The sequence below is a fragment of the Mastigoproctus giganteus genome, chromosome 1 (genome assembly GCF_048544385.1).
Source record: "Mastigoproctus giganteus isolate SK-2022 chromosome 1, ASM4854438v1, whole genome shotgun sequence".
Taxonomy (NCBI): Eukaryota; Metazoa; Arthropoda; class Arachnida; order Uropygi; family Thelyphonidae; genus Mastigoproctus; species Mastigoproctus giganteus.
In genome coordinates this window covers 226,890,859-226,911,385 of record NC_143575.1, presented here as the reverse complement: position 1 = coordinate 226,911,385, position 20,527 = coordinate 226,890,859, and the positions used below count along the sequence as shown (strand labels likewise).

Sequence of the window (20,527 nt, the reverse complement as noted above, 5' to 3'; positions counted from 1 at the left end):
ATGTTCGGGGTGAGAGAAGGGTGCAGCGCTGCGAAATCCCCATACGTCTGAGTGTGCGGCGCATTAATTTGGGACATTGTTCTTGTATTCCCCATACTGTATTGTGCACAGTGACCCTGTCCTCACCGCAGATCATCGTCCACGGCGAATGCTGTGGTATCAACAACACGCTGGTTGGATACTGGAAGAGTAGAAACGAGTGTGCTGGGCTGATGAGTTCAAATACCTGGTGCAACACGGCAACGGAAGCCTTAATGTGTGGCGCAAGCAACACAAGTCCATGGACTGTCATCTATTGCGACACTGTGGAAAGCCTTGCATAACTTCAGATCCCTACGGACGTCCTCAGCATTCACTGGAGTCAATGCCTAAGCGAATAGCGGATGTCATCCGAGAGAACGGTGGCCCAACACAGTATTTAGGTAGGTGGTCACAATTCAGTGATCACTGAGTATATATTAGACAGGTTATGTATATCTGACTAGCAGTTGAGACGGAAATACAAAACGGAATTGTGTGCTAACGTAATAGAGATTAGATCGCCATGGACGCTCGTCCACGTTGATTCACCTGCTTCTCGCAGTTGCGTCAAATTGGATGGTTACAGATCTCTGCTTCGAAGAACTCGTTCCGCCTATTCCACAGGCTTTCTGTAGTTTGAGAGTAATTTCACCGTAGCAGGATGAAATCATTCATATTTCTGGAACCAGTTTTTTAAAATTCCTAGTTTTGTGACATGACTGATTGCTGTATCCTGTTGGAAGATTCATGTACACTTGGGTACACTGCAGCCATGAAGGGATCCTTGGCCGAAAACGTTGCTCCACTGGCATCAAGGGACCCAATTTACGTCAAGAAAACACTCCACACACTATTACATCGCGACCAATCAACCTGCATTGTTGACTCTTCTGAGATTGAATCCACGTACTTGTATTCATGGTGATTTCGCCATATTTTGCTTCAGAACGTGAAACAGCAGGAACTGGGATTAGTCGGACTGGGCAATGTTTTTCTAATTTTATACCGCCCATATTGGTGTTCCTGAGCCCACTGTAATCGTGCCTTCTTTTTTTCCCCCTCTGGCAAGAGTGGAACTCGCTTCTGTCGTCGGCTGCGGTATGCACTGTGCAAGGTATGATGAATTGTGTGTTCTGAAATGCCTCTTGAGCTACCACTGTTTTACTGGATTGTTATTTGAGTAACTACAGTTTTCTATCACCCTGCAGACGTCTTGTCAGCCTCTCATATCAACCGGCTGTTTCGGACTATAGGATCACCTTTGATTGTATGTCATTTGGTTATTGGCTCAATCTAGATACACCCGAGATCAGTGCTGTAGTCGTAAAATTAGCAGAAGTATACTCTATGAACGTTACGAAAAGCGGAGAGTATACTGTGCATATCAGGCTTATTAATCGAATTCCAGAGGGTATACGGCGTATACCCGTGTGTGTGTGTATATATATATATATATATATGTGTGTGTGTGTGTGTGTGTTAAAAATAATAAAGCTATATGTATTGCTTAAGAATCAAATTCTAATAAATTTATTTTTTTTAATTTTCAGTAAATATTTTAATAATACTGTATTTGTTTTTTCAAGCCTTTCAAAAACCAGAAGGTATACGGTGTATATCCTCCACTGCAGCCCTCCACGAGATACAGTCGTATATGAAACCCTCAATATGGTTGCTTGTTTCCTTGATACTCATATAGTGCGTCTGACGTCGACTACCATGCCACGTTCAAAGTCACTTAAATCTTTCGTCTTGTTCATTCTCACACTAAATTGGACATATATCGCATCTCTAAATATCTGCACACTTGTTTTATATCTCACGGGACGACACTGTTGCTGAATGAGACCTCTACTTCATGAAAAGGGTTGGTGTAGTAGTAGTGGCATGTGATGCAAAAAAGCAAGTGTATGAGCTTATGCAGCATCAGCAAACAAAAAAAAAAAAAAAAAAAAACACCCCATTCCCTCCAAATGCCTGTCCAGTTCCTCCTTAAATTTATTCAACCTATCAACTTTCACAACGACAGATGGAAGTTTGTTCCAGAAATTAACCACCCGCTGGCTAAAGACAAATTTACGCATATCTATTCTACACCTGTCCTTTCTTAATTTGAATTTATACCCCCCTTAGGTTCGTAATCTGAACAAGTGGAAGGATCCCATCAGAATTCAGCGTGCTCAACCCATTCAAGGCCTTATACACGTCAATCAGATCATCGCGCAGGTGCCTAGTTTCCAGCCACTGCAATTTGCAGAACTTAAGCCTCTCTTGGTAAGAGGATCCCTTCATTCCCCTCACCAATCTTGTGGCCCTTCTCTGTACACGCTCAAGTAAATCTACATCCTTCCTAAAATGAGGCCTCCAGACCTGTACGCAGTACTCAAGGCGTGGCCTGACCATTGCCTTATACAAAGAGACAATCATCTCCTTTTCCCTGCTAGAAAAATTCCTATATATCATTGACAAAACCCCATGACCTGCCCTGGCAGTCTGTCTGCATTGCTCAGAAAACTTCATATCTGACTGCACAATTACTCCCAGGTCTTTTTCATTTTCTACCACCTTAAGTGTAGTACCATACAGTTGGTGCGTTTCTCTGGGGTTACTTCTACCCATATGCAGTACTTTGCATTTGTCAAGGTTAAACTTCAGTTGCCACTTCTTAGCCCATCTGCCCAAATTATCTAGATCCTGTTGCAGTAGCACACTGCCATTACTGTCATTAACAACCCTGCCAACCTTTGTATCATCTGCAAACTTCGACATTAAGCCTGATATACCTTCATCAATATCACTGATAAATATACAAAACAACAGTGGACCCACCATCGAACCCTCTGGGACTCCGCTAATAACATTAGTCCACGAAGAGCAGCACCCATTGATTACCACCCTCTGTCTTCTCGCACTTAACCATCCTTTTATCCATTGTAGCAAATTACCCTTAATACCATTCTGCTCCAATTTGTACAATAGTCTTTCATGCGCAACAGCATCAAAAGCTTTCCTGAAATCCAAATATATGATATCAAAATTATTTTTTGCATCAAGTTCCTTTGTAACCACATCATAATATCCTATCAAATTTGTCAGACAAGACTTTCCCTTAACAAACCCATTCTGTGTCTGAATTATTGCTGCAGTCTTGTCTAGATGATCCTGCAATGCATCTTTAACCAGTGACTCCATTATTTTACCCGGAACAGAAGTTAAACTAACTGGTCTGTAATTACTCGTGTCACCCCTCGATCCCCCTTTGTGAATTGGGGATACATTTGCACATCTCCAGTCCGTGGGAACCTCCCCTGAGTCCAAGGATGCTCTCATAATTATGGCTAAGGGTTTGCTTAGTTGCTTTGCCGCCTCCTTTAATATAACTGGATAGATCCCATCCACCCCAGGTGCTTTTCTTATGTTTCACTTCAACAATTTCTCCTCCACTTTGCTCTCAGTTATTAGAAAATCATTAAGCACCTCGCTACAATTTGATAACCTTCTGCCATTTTCAAACCTTAATAACTCCTCATGTGTGAATGTAGATGCAAAATACTCATTCAGTTTGTTTGCTATCTGAGCAGCATCATCAACAGTCGAACCATCGATGTCAAGTGGACCAATCAGATCCATCCCCTTCCTTTTAGAGTTTATATAAGTAAAGAAATCCTTGCTGTTTTTCTTAGTATCTTTTGCCAAGGATTTCTCGTAATCTGCCTTCGCCTGCCTAACCTCCTTTGTGACCTGATTACAGACTAGCTTATATCTGCCATAAGCTTCTGAGTCGCTTGATAATTTATACCTAATAAAGCGGCCCTTCGGTGTACACATAAAAGAGAACCATCATTAATAAATGATCACTTTCCCCGACTTTTATATATTCACTTGTTTCATTCATTTCAAATTCTTAGTCAATACTACAATGCAACTAATGTAATTATAGTGAGTATTGTCAAAATTCGCCTCTGTTTTACCTTAACAACTCAATATGCAAATTACCTTTTAATTAATGATTCTGAATTCACCAAACGTGTGATGTTATTCACTGAATTCTTACGTATAACATTAATACCTATCATTGAATCTTTCATGAACTTCCATTTCACAATATTTGTGATTCTTAATTTACACAATTATCACTACAAACATTTCTCCAACTTAAAATTCAATTCCTATTACTGCATAATACAAAATCTTGCCAGTATAAAAAGCTTTCTAACCACACTTATACTCTCTGACTAGCAGAAGCTATCTAAATAAATATGACCCAATTAATACTAAGCTTACACAATTAATTCTTCTTTTATTTTAAATTCTTATGGCACTATTTTACATCATACCCATTATTCATGAACCTGTCATCGTCTTGTTGTCAATTACCTCCTTTATTCAATCTTAATTAATAAATTTACTTTCCAGTTATCCATTTCTATTATGTAAGTTATAAGTTATATAAATTAAGTTATATAGGTTATCCAGTTCCAGTTATCCAATACTTATTATTCATAAAGCTGTCATTGGCTTCTTTTCAATTATTCAATTCAATCTTAATTATGAAATTTACTTTCCAGTTTTCCTTGCTTATAATATTCATTTTAAACTAATTCTTTATTATTTATTTTATCTTCATGCATCATCAATTTCTTTGTTAAGTTTTTCGTTCTATTTTGTTTATCTGTCTATGATATTTCATTCGTTCATTTCATTTCTTTCACAGTTATAATACTAATCTGAAGTACTTCTTGCTTCTCATTACCAACATATATTTCCATGCCAATAGCAACCAATAAATAATATAACCTTTAATATTCACTTTAAAATACGCTAAAACGTTATTCATACATTTGCTCTTCCTCTACTATAACTGTTTCAGTTCTTACACACACAGCTATTAATGTTTATGTACAGTTCTGGTGGATCATCCTCTTGACATAATACTTCATTTTTTCTGCATACTATTATATTTTCACTTCTCGATTTCCCAATTATTCTGGATAATAAATCTAATAGAGCTTTTACATGCGAACGGACAAAAAAAAAAAAAAAAAAATAAATAAATAAAATAAAAATACTAAAGTGAAATAATTGATGGATTTCTGTTAGGCCGATTTTAATGAAATTACAGATGATTCTACAAATATTTCAAAAAGAGAAAGTTTTATGATTCCATTCCAATATGATTATCCATCCAATACGGGTGAGGACGTACGGACACAGAGGCATGGTGAACATGACAGGCGCTTTACGCATATGCTAAGCTAGGCACTTAAACCGGCCAGGGGGCTGCTGACGGCCGGAATCGAGTTGTACCATTCCAATGAGGGACTGCACTCGTTGCTTATTATGGAACAGGACAAAAGTGTATTGAAATTGCTTGGTTGACAAGCAATTTCAATACACTTTTGTCCTGTTCCATAATAAGCAACGAGTGCAGTCCCTCATTGGAATGGTACAACTCGATTCCGGCCGTCAGCAGCCCCCTGGCCGGTTTAAGTGCCTAGCTTAGCATATGCGTAAAGCGCCTGTCATGTTCACCATGCCTCTGTGTCCGTACGTCCTCACCCGTATTGGATGGATAATCATATTGGAATGGAATCATAAAACTTTCTCTTTTTGAAATATTTGTAGAATCATCTGTAATTTCATTAAAATCGGCCTAACAGAAATCCATCAATTATTTCACTTTAGTATTTTTATTTTATTTATTTATTTATTTTTTTTTTTTTTTTGTCCGTTCGCATGTAAAAGCTCTATTCCCAAGTGAGTGGATTTTTTGAAAGCGTAAATTTGGATCTTTTCGAAAAATCTGCAGAGCCATCCCGAATTTCAATGAAATTAGAATAATAGAAAGATGGAAATAATTATAATTTCTTTATCCGTCATCCCGCATGTGAGTACTCCACTCTCAGCGAATGGATTTTCATGATAATTTAGATTTGGCTGTTTTAGAAGGATTTCCCGAGCTTTTCCAAATTTCATTAAAACCGGACCCACATAAATCCGGAAATTATTATTATTCGCATAGGCCAAGGGTCAGCAACCTGCGGCTCTTTAACTTTTAGTCCACAAGAAGCACAATTTGAAATGGAGTTAAGAGGATTTAAAAATCAAGCTAATGTGAAGTGAAGACTAAAATGCCTTAAAGCCGAAATTGAGGATTTGGAGAGGCAAAAGGCTGCTCTTGCAATTCTACACAAATGGACGGCGATAGAGTTGAAAAAGCAAAACCAAATTGCGTTCGATTACCGGACACGTATATAAATTGAAAATATTTGCGTTTGGACTTCTCTCAGTTTTTAGTTTGACGAATTTCTGCGGGCAAATATTTTCGAACATGAACTATATTAAAAATAAATCAAAAAACCGTCTGAACAATGTGAGTCTCTCAGCATGTTTAAAGATAAAAATTACGGCATACTCGCCTGATGTTGAGAGACTCTCTCTAGAAGTTCAGCAGTAAAAGTCACATTAATTCGTACCTAATTGGATGTTTGTTACGTTTTTTTCAGTATTAATAAATAATAGTTCAAAATATATATATTTTTTAATAAAACACCTAACTCTATTCTATTTCTTAAAAAACTCCCCCACTCTCCCCAGTTTGAGCTGAGGCACGGCTGTTTGGAGTCTATTTTTTTATTAGATCAAAAATGGCTCTTTCCTCAAAAAAGGTTGCCGACCCCTGGCATAGGCTATCTATATACTATAGCTGAACCACGGGATATTATGTTCGTTGCCGTGCGCTGATTGGAGGAATGAATGAGCAATGTGGCGGATGCTCAGAAAGGGAATGTTCTCGATTCGCGCATAAAAGTCGTTGCATTTTGCTTTATTCTAATAATGAATTATTACTATTTTTTAACGCGCCTACTAAAGCTGTATCTTCAATGCTTAATGTCAAACTGCCAACTCCGTTCCACATACTAACTTTATTTCTCGCATTCGATTTCTCCGGAAGTTTGCATACAGAAATCCATCAATTATTTCACTTTCTTTTTTTTTTTTTCCCCGTCCTTTGCATGTGAAAACTTTAGTCCCAGTGAGTGGATTCTCTTCTGAATATCATAACTCCTCGTTATCCACATGAAATCGTCCAATAAGAATCGGTCCCAATTCTTATTTAGTATTATAATTTCTTGTTATAATTCAGCATATAATTTAGTATTTCAGCCATTTTTAGTTATTATAATTTCAGTACTATAATTAAAATTTCTTTGTTTACTGCGCCATTTCAAACCGAAAACCTATTCTCGTGTTTGTTTTGGCCAGCAGTTTCTACTTTGACCGTTTCATATTGGCATTTTCTTTTCATGCACGATGCCGCGTAAGGGACGTCTTTTGTTGCCTGATTGCTATTTAAAGTGCTTCTAGAAAGTTATATTTTGTTTCTGCTTAATCTTATATATCCCATTTTAATGTTTAAACTCGCTGCTTATTTCCGTTTATATTTAATTAAGTTTAAATCCCTGCATAATTCCAAACAGGTATAGGTAATATGATAAATCTTTTCTTTTCTCCCATATATAAAAAATAATACTTGTAAGACCAGAAGTCCTTTCCAAGTTATTTTTTCAAACAATATTTCTCGAAGACCCAACAAACTCCAAGTGTCAAGGAGCCTGGTGCGGCTTTGTTCGTTCATTCACAGTTTGGTACTCTGATCTATTAGGTAGTGCTCTGCAATAATGGTAAATATTATTGGAATGCTCAGTGTAAGACTTTGGTTATATTAATAATAAGTTACATTAAGTAGGTAATTTATTGCTATTTTTATTCAAATGTACAAATAATCATGGATCCTTACCCTCTTAATTGATCATGTTTTTACAGAATTATTAATAGGCCTAGACAATTTGTATTATATGCATAGCCAGTCTATATAATTATGATATGTATCTGTACTGAATCAAGACCGTCCTGATTTTCTATGATATTAAAACACAATGATTCGCAATCCTGCAACTATAGTCTTCAGCGACGGTATCGATTGTAGATGATATCGTCACTGAAGAACTGCTTGAATGATTTAAAAACGAACTGATTTTGTAATGCAATCAACGTAAACGTGAAAAAAAAAATTAAAGTAACCATGTTCGGAGATTAACTGAATCTCCTTTTATCTCACAAACTCGGTAGTATGCCAATCATTTAATAAATAACGCATCTGATCACAGTCCTAGTATAACACAGAAATGTTTGAATATGTGCACACGTATCAAGGTGTAGACAACTGCAGAAAGAAGAACAGATGGCAGGCAGAATCAGCGATTATTTTAGTTTTGAATTGTGATTATCTATGTCTGTTCTACAGATCCTGATGACGTGTGGCCTACTCTTACATGTTGATATTTTAAATCATACAGTTTAACTTTTAAATATATATGTTGTGTTTATGTTCCGGCATGACCAGGTCAGAGGTACTCAAGTTAATCATTTCAACAATAATATAATCATTAATCGTATTCAGCAGTCACGCGAACTTGGACGACGGTCCATTCAAATGCGTATAATAAATAAATAAATTTTCTGTTTATACTCCGGGACGACCAAACGGTCAGAGGAGTTCACAAGATAGACAGAATACAAGAAACAGCACCGTATTCAGCAGTCACAAGCTTGAACCCCGGTCACTCAAGGCACGTGTACTTATGCACCCGCGCGCCTGACCACTAGTCTACGGCGGCCCAGAGTATGCTTCTGCAGGCTCTCACTTGACCACACAGCTACGTCGTACCAGTAACTGAATTTTTTAAATTACATTTTAGCTTATACTGTTTTCAGGATTTCTTAATATATTTCTCGCGAGCTGCATGCTGCCTCTGAAACGGATTACTTCTTATTTGCCAGGATCTTACTTAGTCTGGCGTTAAATTTTCTCATATGAAACTAGGAAACCTAAACAAATTTACGAAATTTTGAATCCCATCGATATTCGAATATTGACTGAATTTGAACCCCCACTTTCCTAGATAAGTGGCAGCTGACAGACACTTTCCTGCTGAGAGTAGGGGTCGGGGTTCAAGTTCAGATGGTTATTCTGTTAAGACTTCGCCCAAATACAAACTATTTTCAATATATGAAAGGCGTATTAATCAATTTTTCTTTATAGTATTTTCTTTTTAGTTCTAAAAATCTAAATACACAAAAGTACTCTTGAGTACGATGATAGTTGCTATCATCTAGATCTAGAAGTCTAGATTTCAGACTCTCTTATTACTACAAAAAATAAGAATTTTCAACGAATACGCAGAAAACTTCGCTTATGATAAAAAAAAAAATAAATAAATAAAATAAAATTACATAGGCCAGTAAAACGGGATTATTACATACTGTGAAGCCCTTGCGTCAAGAAAAATCACTATTATCGCTGTTTTAAGAATTTTTATGCGTTTTTTCGCACGGTGGGGAGAGGGGAAGTATGATTTTTCATCCAACAAGCTGACCATAGAACATACGCAATTTACACACACACACACACACACACACACACACACTTGCTTCCTTTAGGAAAACTTTCTAATTTCAATAATGGTTTTATAAAGTGGGAATAGTTCACTTAACTTATATGGATAAATAACACACTCATTTCCTTTATCGATAACGAGAATACCCTACATGCCGTTACCGGGAGCGGTTTATGTTACTTTTTTTTCTGTATCGTTAGTAACCTAAAGAAGCATTAAAGATTATTATAAAATTTTCACCTTCAAATTTCTTAACCTTGTTGGATAGTGATTCAAATTTTTTGAAGGAATATAAAACTTTATAATTGCATGCAGCGTTTAACACAATTACTGGGAAGGGAGATCCTTGAAAGAAAACTTATTTGGTGGTGGGGGAAGGAAAGATGAAACAAATCTTGGTAAGCTTGAGCTATTGAATCCTACCTTTTGAAAACTTCGTTCTCCTCGATGTTAACCTGGTGTCGCCCTGGCCCCGTCGTTTCTCGCACCACAGAGGAAAGGAACGCCTAGGGAGCGCTCTTTAACACCACACTCCACGGCGAACTCCTCCCTCTTATATATTGTGTACCACAGACCCCAGGCGTGACTGGGCTGACGGCTGCTCGTGACTAAAGCTGGTTTCCTGATTGGTTAGGAAATGCAGGAAAAGAGAAGTCGTCTAAACTGGTCATAACAACTGCAGTATAGGCAATAGAGAAGAACTTAATCCGCAACTTGTCAATCAGTGGTGACAGTGACAGAATTTTTTTTTTTTTTGGTTCCGCACAAGTGAACGGACTTCAGTATTTCCCACAAAGTATTTTAGATCACAACTAAGAAACCTGATCGTAATTCTATTTTTAGAAAGAGAGTGTATGTGTGTGTGGCAGGGGGAGGGGGATTCTTCAATATTTGTCACGAAGAATACCGTGATTTCTAGCAAATAGGATTAAGCGAAAATCTGTTTCAGATTAAAACAGATAAATATAAAACGTAAATTTAAAAAGTTATGTGGATAAGATAAATTTATATTTATATATTCAAAACTTCTTTAAGCGTTTTTTTATTTTTATTTTTTTTAATGGGATTTTTCTGACTTGGGGAAATTCCGGCACGGCACGATATTTTAAGAAATATGACACATGCTAAATATTACGAAGAAATAGAATAACTTCTTATTTATTTTAATGTGGCTATATTATTATTATTAAGGATAGTTTTAAAGATAACACGCAATTTATTTGCTATTTATCATATAATTAGCAAATAAAATTTGCTAATTATATGATAAATATCATAAAACAGTGCTACTACGGAACGTGAAACAGATTTACCTTTTGTGTCACAAAAGTTACAACGCAGTGGGACTGCAACAAACAATAATTTAATTGAAGCACTTCCAATGGGGAAACTGCTGTAATACTTTTAGTATAAGAGTTTTAATTGTATCAATGATTGTCAATTCTTAGTATAATCCATAATCAACCTGAAAGAACTGTGCAATGATTTTAAGTATGTCATTTTGTCATGAAGGGAAAAGTATAGTATTAATAAACACAATAATCGTCAATACGGTACTTGTGAGCCGGCAATATATGCAATAGTGAAGTGTCGTGCATACTCTTCTCTTGAATTAAAAGAAAAATCTTTTGAGAACTATCTATAATTCACAATTTCCAGTCACAGCAAATTATCTTAATTTCAAGCATTTTTCGGATTCCTATCATCCCTTTAAAAACCAAAAAATGAAAAAGTATTTATTACAATAATCTAGTTGACTTCAGACCTTCAGGTCACCCGTAAACGATTTTATCTAGTTAACGAAACTGAAACTGTGATTATTGATTTTCAGAATCTACGTTTATTCTGATAAATTAACAAACATAATTTAAGCGTCATTTTGTACGCAGTGTCAGGCGCGTAGGTGCATAAGTACACGTGCTTTGAATAACCGCGGTTGAAGTCCACGACTTCTTATACGGTGCTATTTCTTGTATTCCTCTATCTTGTAAACTCCTCTGAACATCTGGTCGTCCAGCGATATAAACAGAAAATTTATTATAGAAAACTCCAGTTTCCATAAAAGGCATTATTATTTCAACATCTCAATCCTTTCAAGACTAGTTGTGGCACCAGTAGCGAAACTGTAAGTACTGCTTCTCCTCCCAAATTGCCCAGCAGTCCCCATGCGATTTTTCACAACCACACCAAACCAACCAACGTACCCCCGCGATGGAGGGCCTGGCGATATGCTGTCTTTAATTCTTCACACCAATTGAATAGGTCAACTCAAAAATATTATTGACTCAAAATAAATCTTCTATATAAAGATGCGTGTATGTGTTAGCGTCACAGCAGCAACTAGAGCTATGAATCATCGTTCTGTGGTCGATTTGTCTGTTTTCTGGGCGAAAATCTCACACTTTCGGGACAATAACCATGCAATCACGTCGCCTGAGACTGACTGACCCATCCACATTGTGTGGGGAAAAAATTCCTGGTGTTGACGGAATTTGAACCTAGGCCTCTGCACCTCCCGTTGAAGAGTACGGTGATTATATCAACGTGCTAGCATGTGCTTTTCATTATTGAAGACCCTGCAAGGGTCTTTTGTAATGAAAAGATGCTTAGATTATATATGGGAAGTAAAGAAATTTATCTTAGCCTACGATTGTTAAAAAAAGCGCATGGTCATGTGTTTTGATTTATAAATTCAAAGAAAATTATAAATAAAAAGAAAAAAAAAAAACGGCTGAAAGCGAAATGTTCTTGAGCTTCAACGTTTTGAATTTTTCGGAATTAAAATTTTTGAAATGGAATTATTGGTTATTGTCATTCACCTGGACAGATAAATTCAAGAAATTATATCAGGATCTCCAGAAAATTTAATCTACGTCTAAGAAACCAACTTCTTACGGTAAGAGTCGGTACCAAGAATTATGTGGGTAAAAGGTACACAGAACGAGAGAGAAGAGGGCATCTAGAGAATAACCTTCAACTGCCTGTAGAATTTCTATCCACTATACATGCTGGTTTGTGTTCATTTTCATTTCTGGGTAGTCGTGGCGCACGACGTTAATGTTCATTTATCTAGGAATAAAAAAAAAATCTTCATTTTAACATGGGAAGAAAGTGTTATTTTTCATTTAAAGTGTTCTTTGCGCGTAATTCCTTATCATTAGTTCATTATCTTTTACGTGGCTGTGAAAGAGTTGGGTCCAGCTTATGTGACAGTCAAGATTTAATGTGAAAAGTTTGATAACTTCAGGTACCTCACGTGCGAAAAGCAAATGCAGTTTCAAGAATTTATGTTCCCCAGTATTCTGAAGTCATAAAAAGGAATTAGGTTTGCATTTTGCAGTTTGCGCGGATGTGGCATTAATATACGACGTGATATCGCTGACCATACTAAATGTGTAAAACACCTTCACAGCATCAAGTATTAAGAAGAAATCAAAAATATACAGTTATTAAGTGGAAAGTTTCGGCGCATTTTTACCCCATATTTTGGTTGAACATAATCTTCTCATATACCGTATATGGCTGCAGTAAATCATACTATCTGTTATTCAAAAAAAGGATTTGCTAATTGTGAATCGCTAAAAAGTATGGTACGGACAGAAAAAAACAACAGCTTTTTGAATGAAATGTCATCAATTATAGCTGCTGGAAATGTGAAGTATTTTTGGAAAACGGACCTTTTTCTGTTTCAATCGGTGGCAATAACGATACGGATGCCAAGATTTATCCCATTATTGTATTGTTTTTTCGTGGTAAAATACAGAGAACTGCGACAAGTCTACTTTCCATGCCACCCTTAGAAGAGATTATCTTACTGGACGAAATATAGGGAATTTGATGTTTACAGAATTTCAATACGTTTGTACTATAAGTTACCCGCTGACCAAGGTATTTTGTGTTGATGATGCTACTTCATGGTTAAGTCAAAGGATGGCAATTCCTTTTCCGAACTAAAAGAACAGCAACAAGGACTGCTTCTTTTATGTATTGCCATTTAATCCATTTAGTTGGAGAAAACGCGACAACAGTTTTGTCACTCAAAGACAACAATATTTTTTTTTTTATTCTTTTGGGTATATTGCATTTCTTGGAGAAAAATTACAAACGAAAATAAATGCTGCGGCGGTTTCAAAATCATAGCAGAAACTAAGGAGATTACTAAAACATGCCAGCACCAGATGACTTTCACTTGGCAGAAATTTGTCAGGCTTGGTTGGCCAGTGGGTCTGTGCGAATAGCACATGGTATCGTCACCGACCTCCACACACAGGGTGGAAAAGGCCGGGATTCAAATCGCGTTATCGACGAATCCCATCGATAACGCGAGGAACTTTTATAGGCTTTTTCACTCCGCGAAACGGTCTCAGGCATAGATAGCAAGGTTTTCCCCGAAAAAACTGGGGTTTTCGTCCAGCAAAGCAGGCAAATTGACCAGCGAACACACGCAACTTACAGACCCAATACACATGGGTAGTTGAAAGTGTATTTCCAGGTGACCCTACTATAATAGTTTAGGTTTTTTTTTGGTTGACCAGTGGGAACTACTGCTTAATTTTTTTTTCATTTTTTTTTTAAGGAGAAGGTGATTTGAATGATAACTTTCATCTGTGTGTGTATTAGGGCTTGCATAAAACCGAGAAATTTCAAAACCGAGTTTAACCGAAGTTTACTCTTAAAACCTAAGTCTGAGAAAATCGGTTTTAAAACCGATTTTCTTAGACTTAGGGAAAATAAATAAAAGCTTATAACACAGGTATTTATTTAATCTTCGGTAGATTGTACAAATCGTAATCAAATCTTTTAAACAAAATCTATCAACTCTTATAGTAAAAAAAATAAAAAAATTAAAATGTTCCAAAAAAGTAACCAGCTTGAGATTATGCAAAAAATAATAAGCCCTATAATAATAAATAAATAAAAATAATGTGAAAAAAAAACAGCTTGGGGAAATTACTTTACTATTTTTTGCTCAGCTTTTTTCTGAAAATGATCCTTTAAAAAACACAGTATATTAAGCATTTTTCCTGATAGACTTGACCTTATTTTTGTGTTAAAGAGACCAGAGATCGAAAACACTCTCTCAGATTGGACACTTGTTGGTTTAATGGTCAGCAGTGCTCTATAAACTTTATCCAGCTTTTCACTTCTACTGCTAGTTGCCTCCAAAATTTTAAATTCTTTGCTGATTTCCAATTCACTCGAATATTTTGAAGGCTCTTCAGTTAATTTCTTTATTACACTATCATACTCTCACATGAGTGTATCTCCAGCATCGGAACTAGACGAGTCTTTGTTTCTTCTAAAAGAACAGTTCGTTTATTTTCAGTTTCTTCATTCAACGCTAAGACTCCTTCGGAATGTTTTGCAAATAATCTCTGATAAATCTCTTCAGCATGTTTTTTCAAAACTTGCTTACTTGGAAAATCAAAAGTTCTTGAACCTGAATCTTCTTTCCTAAACTTTTTGGGGTTGTTTAGATAGCTCAGCAAAGACACAGTTTGGCAATTTCGTCTTGCATTGTAACGCTGCAAAAGGCTTTGGTGAAACTTTAAAGCAAATGGGTTTTCTGCTGTATCAAGCTTAGCAAGCCGAAATTCTATTGAAAACTCTGCTTTAAATAAGTCTGTATCTTCTGAGGTTATAGCCTTCAGAATCATTTCAACTGGTCGCAAAGTTTCACGTAGCAATTCAAGTGTTTTCCAGTTATCGTCAGACACAGCTTCAGTTGACAGTACTGCACATAGAGCATTTGGAATGCAATTTTTCAATTTCAATAATCTCTCAATCATATAGAATGTGCTATCCCATCTAGTCTTGCAATCTAATATAAGTTTATATTCTTTACAATCAAATTTTGCTTTAAGAAAATTTTGTAATATGTCATTTTTGTAGGCGATTTTCGAAAAAGCTTGCAAATTTTTCTGACTTTGTTAATAGTTTGTGCAATATTGGCCATTGGATTGAAGAAATAAATGAGCTCGTCGGTAAAGTCGGTTTGATGAAGCATGCCTTGCTGTCTTTCTTCAACTTCTTCATAATCACTGCTTTCTTCATTATTTTCATTTTCTTCATTATCTTCGGGAGATTCAGAGACTGTGGCACCATAATTGATTGCTTTTTCATAAAGTACATCTATAACTGATAGATGTATACAATGGGCTATACATCGTTGATGATTAGGCGTAATTTTCTTGCCAAACTTAATCATCATTGGTGCTCCATCGGTGGTGCAGGCAACAATATCCTCATCCAAGTTCAAACCAAATTCCTTCAAGTGTCCATTCACAATTTGCTCAGTTCTTCTGCTATCAAGTGAACCATTAATCTCAATAAGACCTAACGACCAATGATTGTCTTTTGAATGTACATTTATATTCATATACCTTTTATTTTGTATATACGTATATTCGTCTAGAGTCAGTGAATACCGTGCATCCAAAATCAATGAATTTTTGAAATGCTGAATGAGTTCTTCTTTTTTGTTTTATAATAATTCAGAACCATATTTTTAATTCCATTCACTGAGGCTGGTGGTAATTTATCTTATTTATTTCTCAGAAGATGAAGGCTTGATTGTATAAACTCAGTCTTGGCAATTGAATTAAAAGAAAATCCATCTAAAGCAGCTAATTTTGAAATCTCTTCTTCCATAGATTTTTAAACGATAAAGTTTTCTAATGTTCTTACCATTTTTACGGGAGGTTCACTGTTATCTTGTTTAATGTCAATCTGATGCATTTTCTTTAAATGTAACATCAAAGGTGGTATAGATCTTCCAGATGACTTCATTATCTTCAGACATTTCGAACATTGTGCTTCATCTTTGCTTTTTCGAGCAAAATAATTCCACACATTTGATTTCATCTTAGACATATTCAGAGTAATAAATATTACTTAGTAGGAATTTATATCACCGAAAATTTTAAATAAAAATATTAAAGATAACAAAGGCACAATACTATGCGTCACTCCCGCAAGCACTGAATGAAGAGTCTAAACGAGGCAAGTTTCAAAAATTTCACGAAAGAAATGTTTTATTTATTTACTTGCAATTTTTTTCCCCAATTAAATCTATTGTATTTTCAAAATTACATAAAAGCTAAATTTGGTGAAGCTGCTTTTTGGAGAACATTTGTTCGCAAATTTAATAGGAATAAAGAAGCAAAAAACTTTCTACGATTGAAATTTGATGCAATATTCAGCGAATCTGTTTCTAGTGGGTAACCACGAATAAGGCGCGTTCCATAACTTGCCTGGCGAACAAGATAGATGGAACGGAGAAATGTTGAGCATTTTCTTTTACGCTATCGCTCCGACTCACTCAGTCGTAAATGAGTACACCTGCATCGTGCCATGATGCAGGTGGGAAGATAAAAGGTACCCCACCTAGATTTGGGCCACTTGCCCATGAGATTCGTACCTTAAAATAAAATAAAATACAATAAAAAACATGTTTAAAACATAAAGCAGTTGAACAATCCAGACAAACGAACAAACAAAAGAAAATGTGCGTAACAAAAAACTATATTCGAGGACTAACTAAAAAAAATATTTGAATCCGGTTTTAGAAGCTCGGTTTCGGTTTTAACAACTCAATATGAAAACCGGATTTAACCGGTTTATAAAACCGGTTTGCAAGCCCTAGTGTGTATGTCCGAACCAAAACTATATCAGAGCCCTGCTTTGAAACGAAAAGAAGAATAACAATGAAAAACGAAGAAATCAGATTCTGATTTTTAGATGAATCTATTTTTTTTTTTTACTTCTGAAACTAAAGAAAAGGGTTGCCATTATATCATCACATAAGAAACAACCAGATTTATAAAATTAAAATCTTTTTTAAGTCCCGAAGAAAATACTCATGTTTCTTTCTTCCAATTTGAACAAAGCATTTGTACGTATATTCCTGCTTAATATACCAATATGATGGTTCCATTGATTAGAACCAGAATGTTCCCCGACCAGAAGCAAGTTATCTATTCTTCTTCGGCTGTCCGAAATTGACTTTGGATTGTTAATAACGGTTTTACAATAAAAACTGACTCATGTGGCTACCAAAGTCCGAACTTATTAAGCCCATGCGTATTATGTTCATAAATCGCATGTGTTCTATTGTCGATTTGATTGTTTTTCTGAAGGAAAAACCCGAGATTCTAAGGGAATCTCATTGCCATTCACCCTGGGACCGTCTAACTCAACCACTGAGTGAAAAAAGTTCCACGCATCATTGACGGGATTTGAACTCGGGCCTCTTCCGTCCGGTGTGGGAATTATAACCACTGTGCTTACCGAAGACACTGTTTTTCAATAGTTGAAAGCTTTAGTACATACAAATAATGAAGTCGGAAATTTGGATACATGCCAATTTCGATATGCTACATTCCTATCTTGATCAGCTTTAGTACATTTATGGAAAACCAAATTCAGGAAAAGGACGAGATTTTTGGGTGGAATGCGGAATAAAGCATTTAATCTCTGCAAAAATAAGTTCACTTACAGCCAGCGGTTCCCAACCGGTGGTTCGCGAACCCCCACGGGTTCGCGAAAGTGTTCCAGGGGGTCGCTCTACAAATTCCGTAATGGCGTCTGCTTAGATTTACATAGGTACTTAGATTTACATAGGTTTATTATTAGTTATTGTAATTAATTAATAGGTATTATTTACTTATTATTGTAAACTACAAAATATAACTAATAATAAACAATAAAGTAAACTAAAATTAAATAAAAAGTAAATTGCCAAAGAAATAAACCATCTCCCACAATTCCTTATAATTACTTTACTATCTTACAGTATAAAGGCCGCCGTAGCCTAGTGGTCAGGCGCGCGGGTGCATAAGTACACGTGCTTTGAGTGACCGGGGTTCAAGCCCGTGACTACTGAATACGGTGCTGTTTCTTGTATTCTGTCTATCTCCGGGACGACCGTTTGGTCGTCCCGGAGTATGCATGGGTAATGCGAGATATAATCAAATGCATGCATGCACACTACCTGGGTAGTAGAAATGATGGAAGTGCATTACCCATGCATAAACAATCTTTTTCATACTCTTGGACATTTAGTCAAGAAATAGTTTAAACCATGCACACCATCAAGCATTTCTGAAATTGTGGAGCTATACTTCATAACCGAGTCGGGTTGTCGCTACTGCAACAATAGGGTACCCGCCCACCCACCAATGAGTAAGACAACAAGCTTCGAAACAGTGCCATCTGGGTGGTGGTACCCGCCAAGAATAAGTAACATTAGTCTGGTGAAGTTACTTATTCAAAGCAATGCAATATCTGCCGACCGGGCTTGCCCGGTAGGTAAAGTGCAGACCTGGCAACCCAAAGGTCGCGGGTTCAATTCCCGCCTCGGGCTTGGATCACAGTAAAATGCAAAAAAAAAAAAAAAAACTTTGGGAGGTGCATTATGGCCATAGAAGCTGATGCAGTAACAAGAAAAAAAAAAGTGCAATATCTCGGCCACTCGTTCTGAAGGTTCATTCACAACATGAGATATGAATAAACGATGCACTAATATTACCTGGGTAGTAGAAAAGATGGAAGTACATTACCCATGCCTAAACAACCTTTTTTAAATAAATGTTTTCCATAGTTTTTTTTTTTTTTTTCATTCTCAAAGATCATTGTTATGTATAGGTACTTTTTTTTTTTTTTTTTTAGAATTTATAGTACTTAGTACTGTGCATGGGTTGCAGGTTGAAAAGCTGAAAGAAGATACTTGTTGACATTAGACTTGAACTTATGTAGATTGTAATTTCAGGAAATACGTATGAAAGAAGGATGTTCCAGAAAACAGACGTTGCATGAAGAAATGAAGAAGAAAAATTGGTTATGTGAGTTTGAAGTTGGACAGTAAAAGGATGTTGGCTGGTTGCATCACGTGTTCGGACTGCTGTAAAAGAGAGTGGGAATTATAGAAGCCAATTCAGAAGAACAGTGCCATGGAAGTAACCATCGATAGAAAAGACATGCGGCAGAAACAGAACGTGTATGAGACAGAGAGTGGACAGACTATGTTAGAGATGAGTCGTTAATTAACCTAACTGCCATTCTTCTGAATGGAATCTAGAAGGCGGAGAGAGGTTTTGGGGGCACCGTCCCAGATGTGGGAACAATATTCCATGGTAGGGCGGATTTACGATTTGTACAGAGTGAACAGCTGTTTGGAAGAAAAGTAACGGCGAGAGCGAAAGAGAAGACCAAGTTTTTTTATATGCAGAGGTAGCTATATTTGTAATGTGCTTGTGCCAAGAGAGATTATGTCAGGGTTATCCCCAAAATAGATATATCATCTTGCCTAGAAATCGGAGTGTCACCAAAGATAAGCACAGGAGCAGAAGAATCCTTTTTGCAAGATATAAGACAGGACTGAGCTTTAGAAGGATTGAAATTAAGTTTTCTTTGCCCCACTGGAGAATTACCTGGAGATCAGCATTTAAGGATTTGGCAATAGATACTCGAGAAGTTGAAGTTGTTTGAGTAGGGCAGGGTTTCTCAAACTGAAAGGTGGAAAGTAATGTGCTATCACCAGCAAAACTATGGATAGGATTTCCGGTCAATGGAAAAAGGCCATTAATATAGAAGAGGAAAAGAGTGGGAGAAAGAACTGAACCTTGGGGAACACCAGAATTAGTGGAGAAGTTAGAAGACAGAGAGCCGTCTACCATCACCCGCAGTGAGCGGTCAGAGAGAAAACTGGATATCCAATCACAAAGAGCAGCTGGCATTCCATAGGATGGAAGCTTATTTAGAAGACCTTTATGTCAAACACCATCAAAAGTCTTTGAAATGTCAACAGCAATGGCTTGAGTTTCACAAAAATCTTTTCCATTGAATTTGTCCATAGATGCACATCTTCAAGAGGAGTGTTTCTATTTACAATGGGTTTCCTCAGCCTACAAGTTATTTTTTGGTAGGAATTTTTTCCCGACATAAATTGCATGAACCGCGTTTCTCCTTCTTCCAGGAGGTATCCATTCCAGGATAGCCTTTGAATATCTGGTTTTTTGCATCCGTTTTACATGTCCATACCACGT

At 36.5% G+C, this 20,527-nt stretch overlaps 1 protein-coding gene across 3 annotated transcripts in view; it reads right to left on the bottom strand.

The window, feature by feature from the left end:
* LOC150091567 (cytochrome P450 307a1-like) overlaps window positions 1-20,527 on the bottom strand; it is a 315,165-nt gene that overhangs the window by 31,116 nt on the left and 263,522 nt on the right. The window contains exon 1 of one of the 3 annotated variants that reach the window (XM_090384603.1): window positions 9,906-9,962. The exons of the other annotated variants lie outside the window; for them this stretch is intronic. The gene's annotated coding sequence lies outside the window, so the exon portion shown is untranslated. Of the gene's footprint in view, window positions 1-9,905; window positions 9,963-20,527 lie in introns of those variants that run through there. 3 annotated transcript variants of the gene reach the window in all.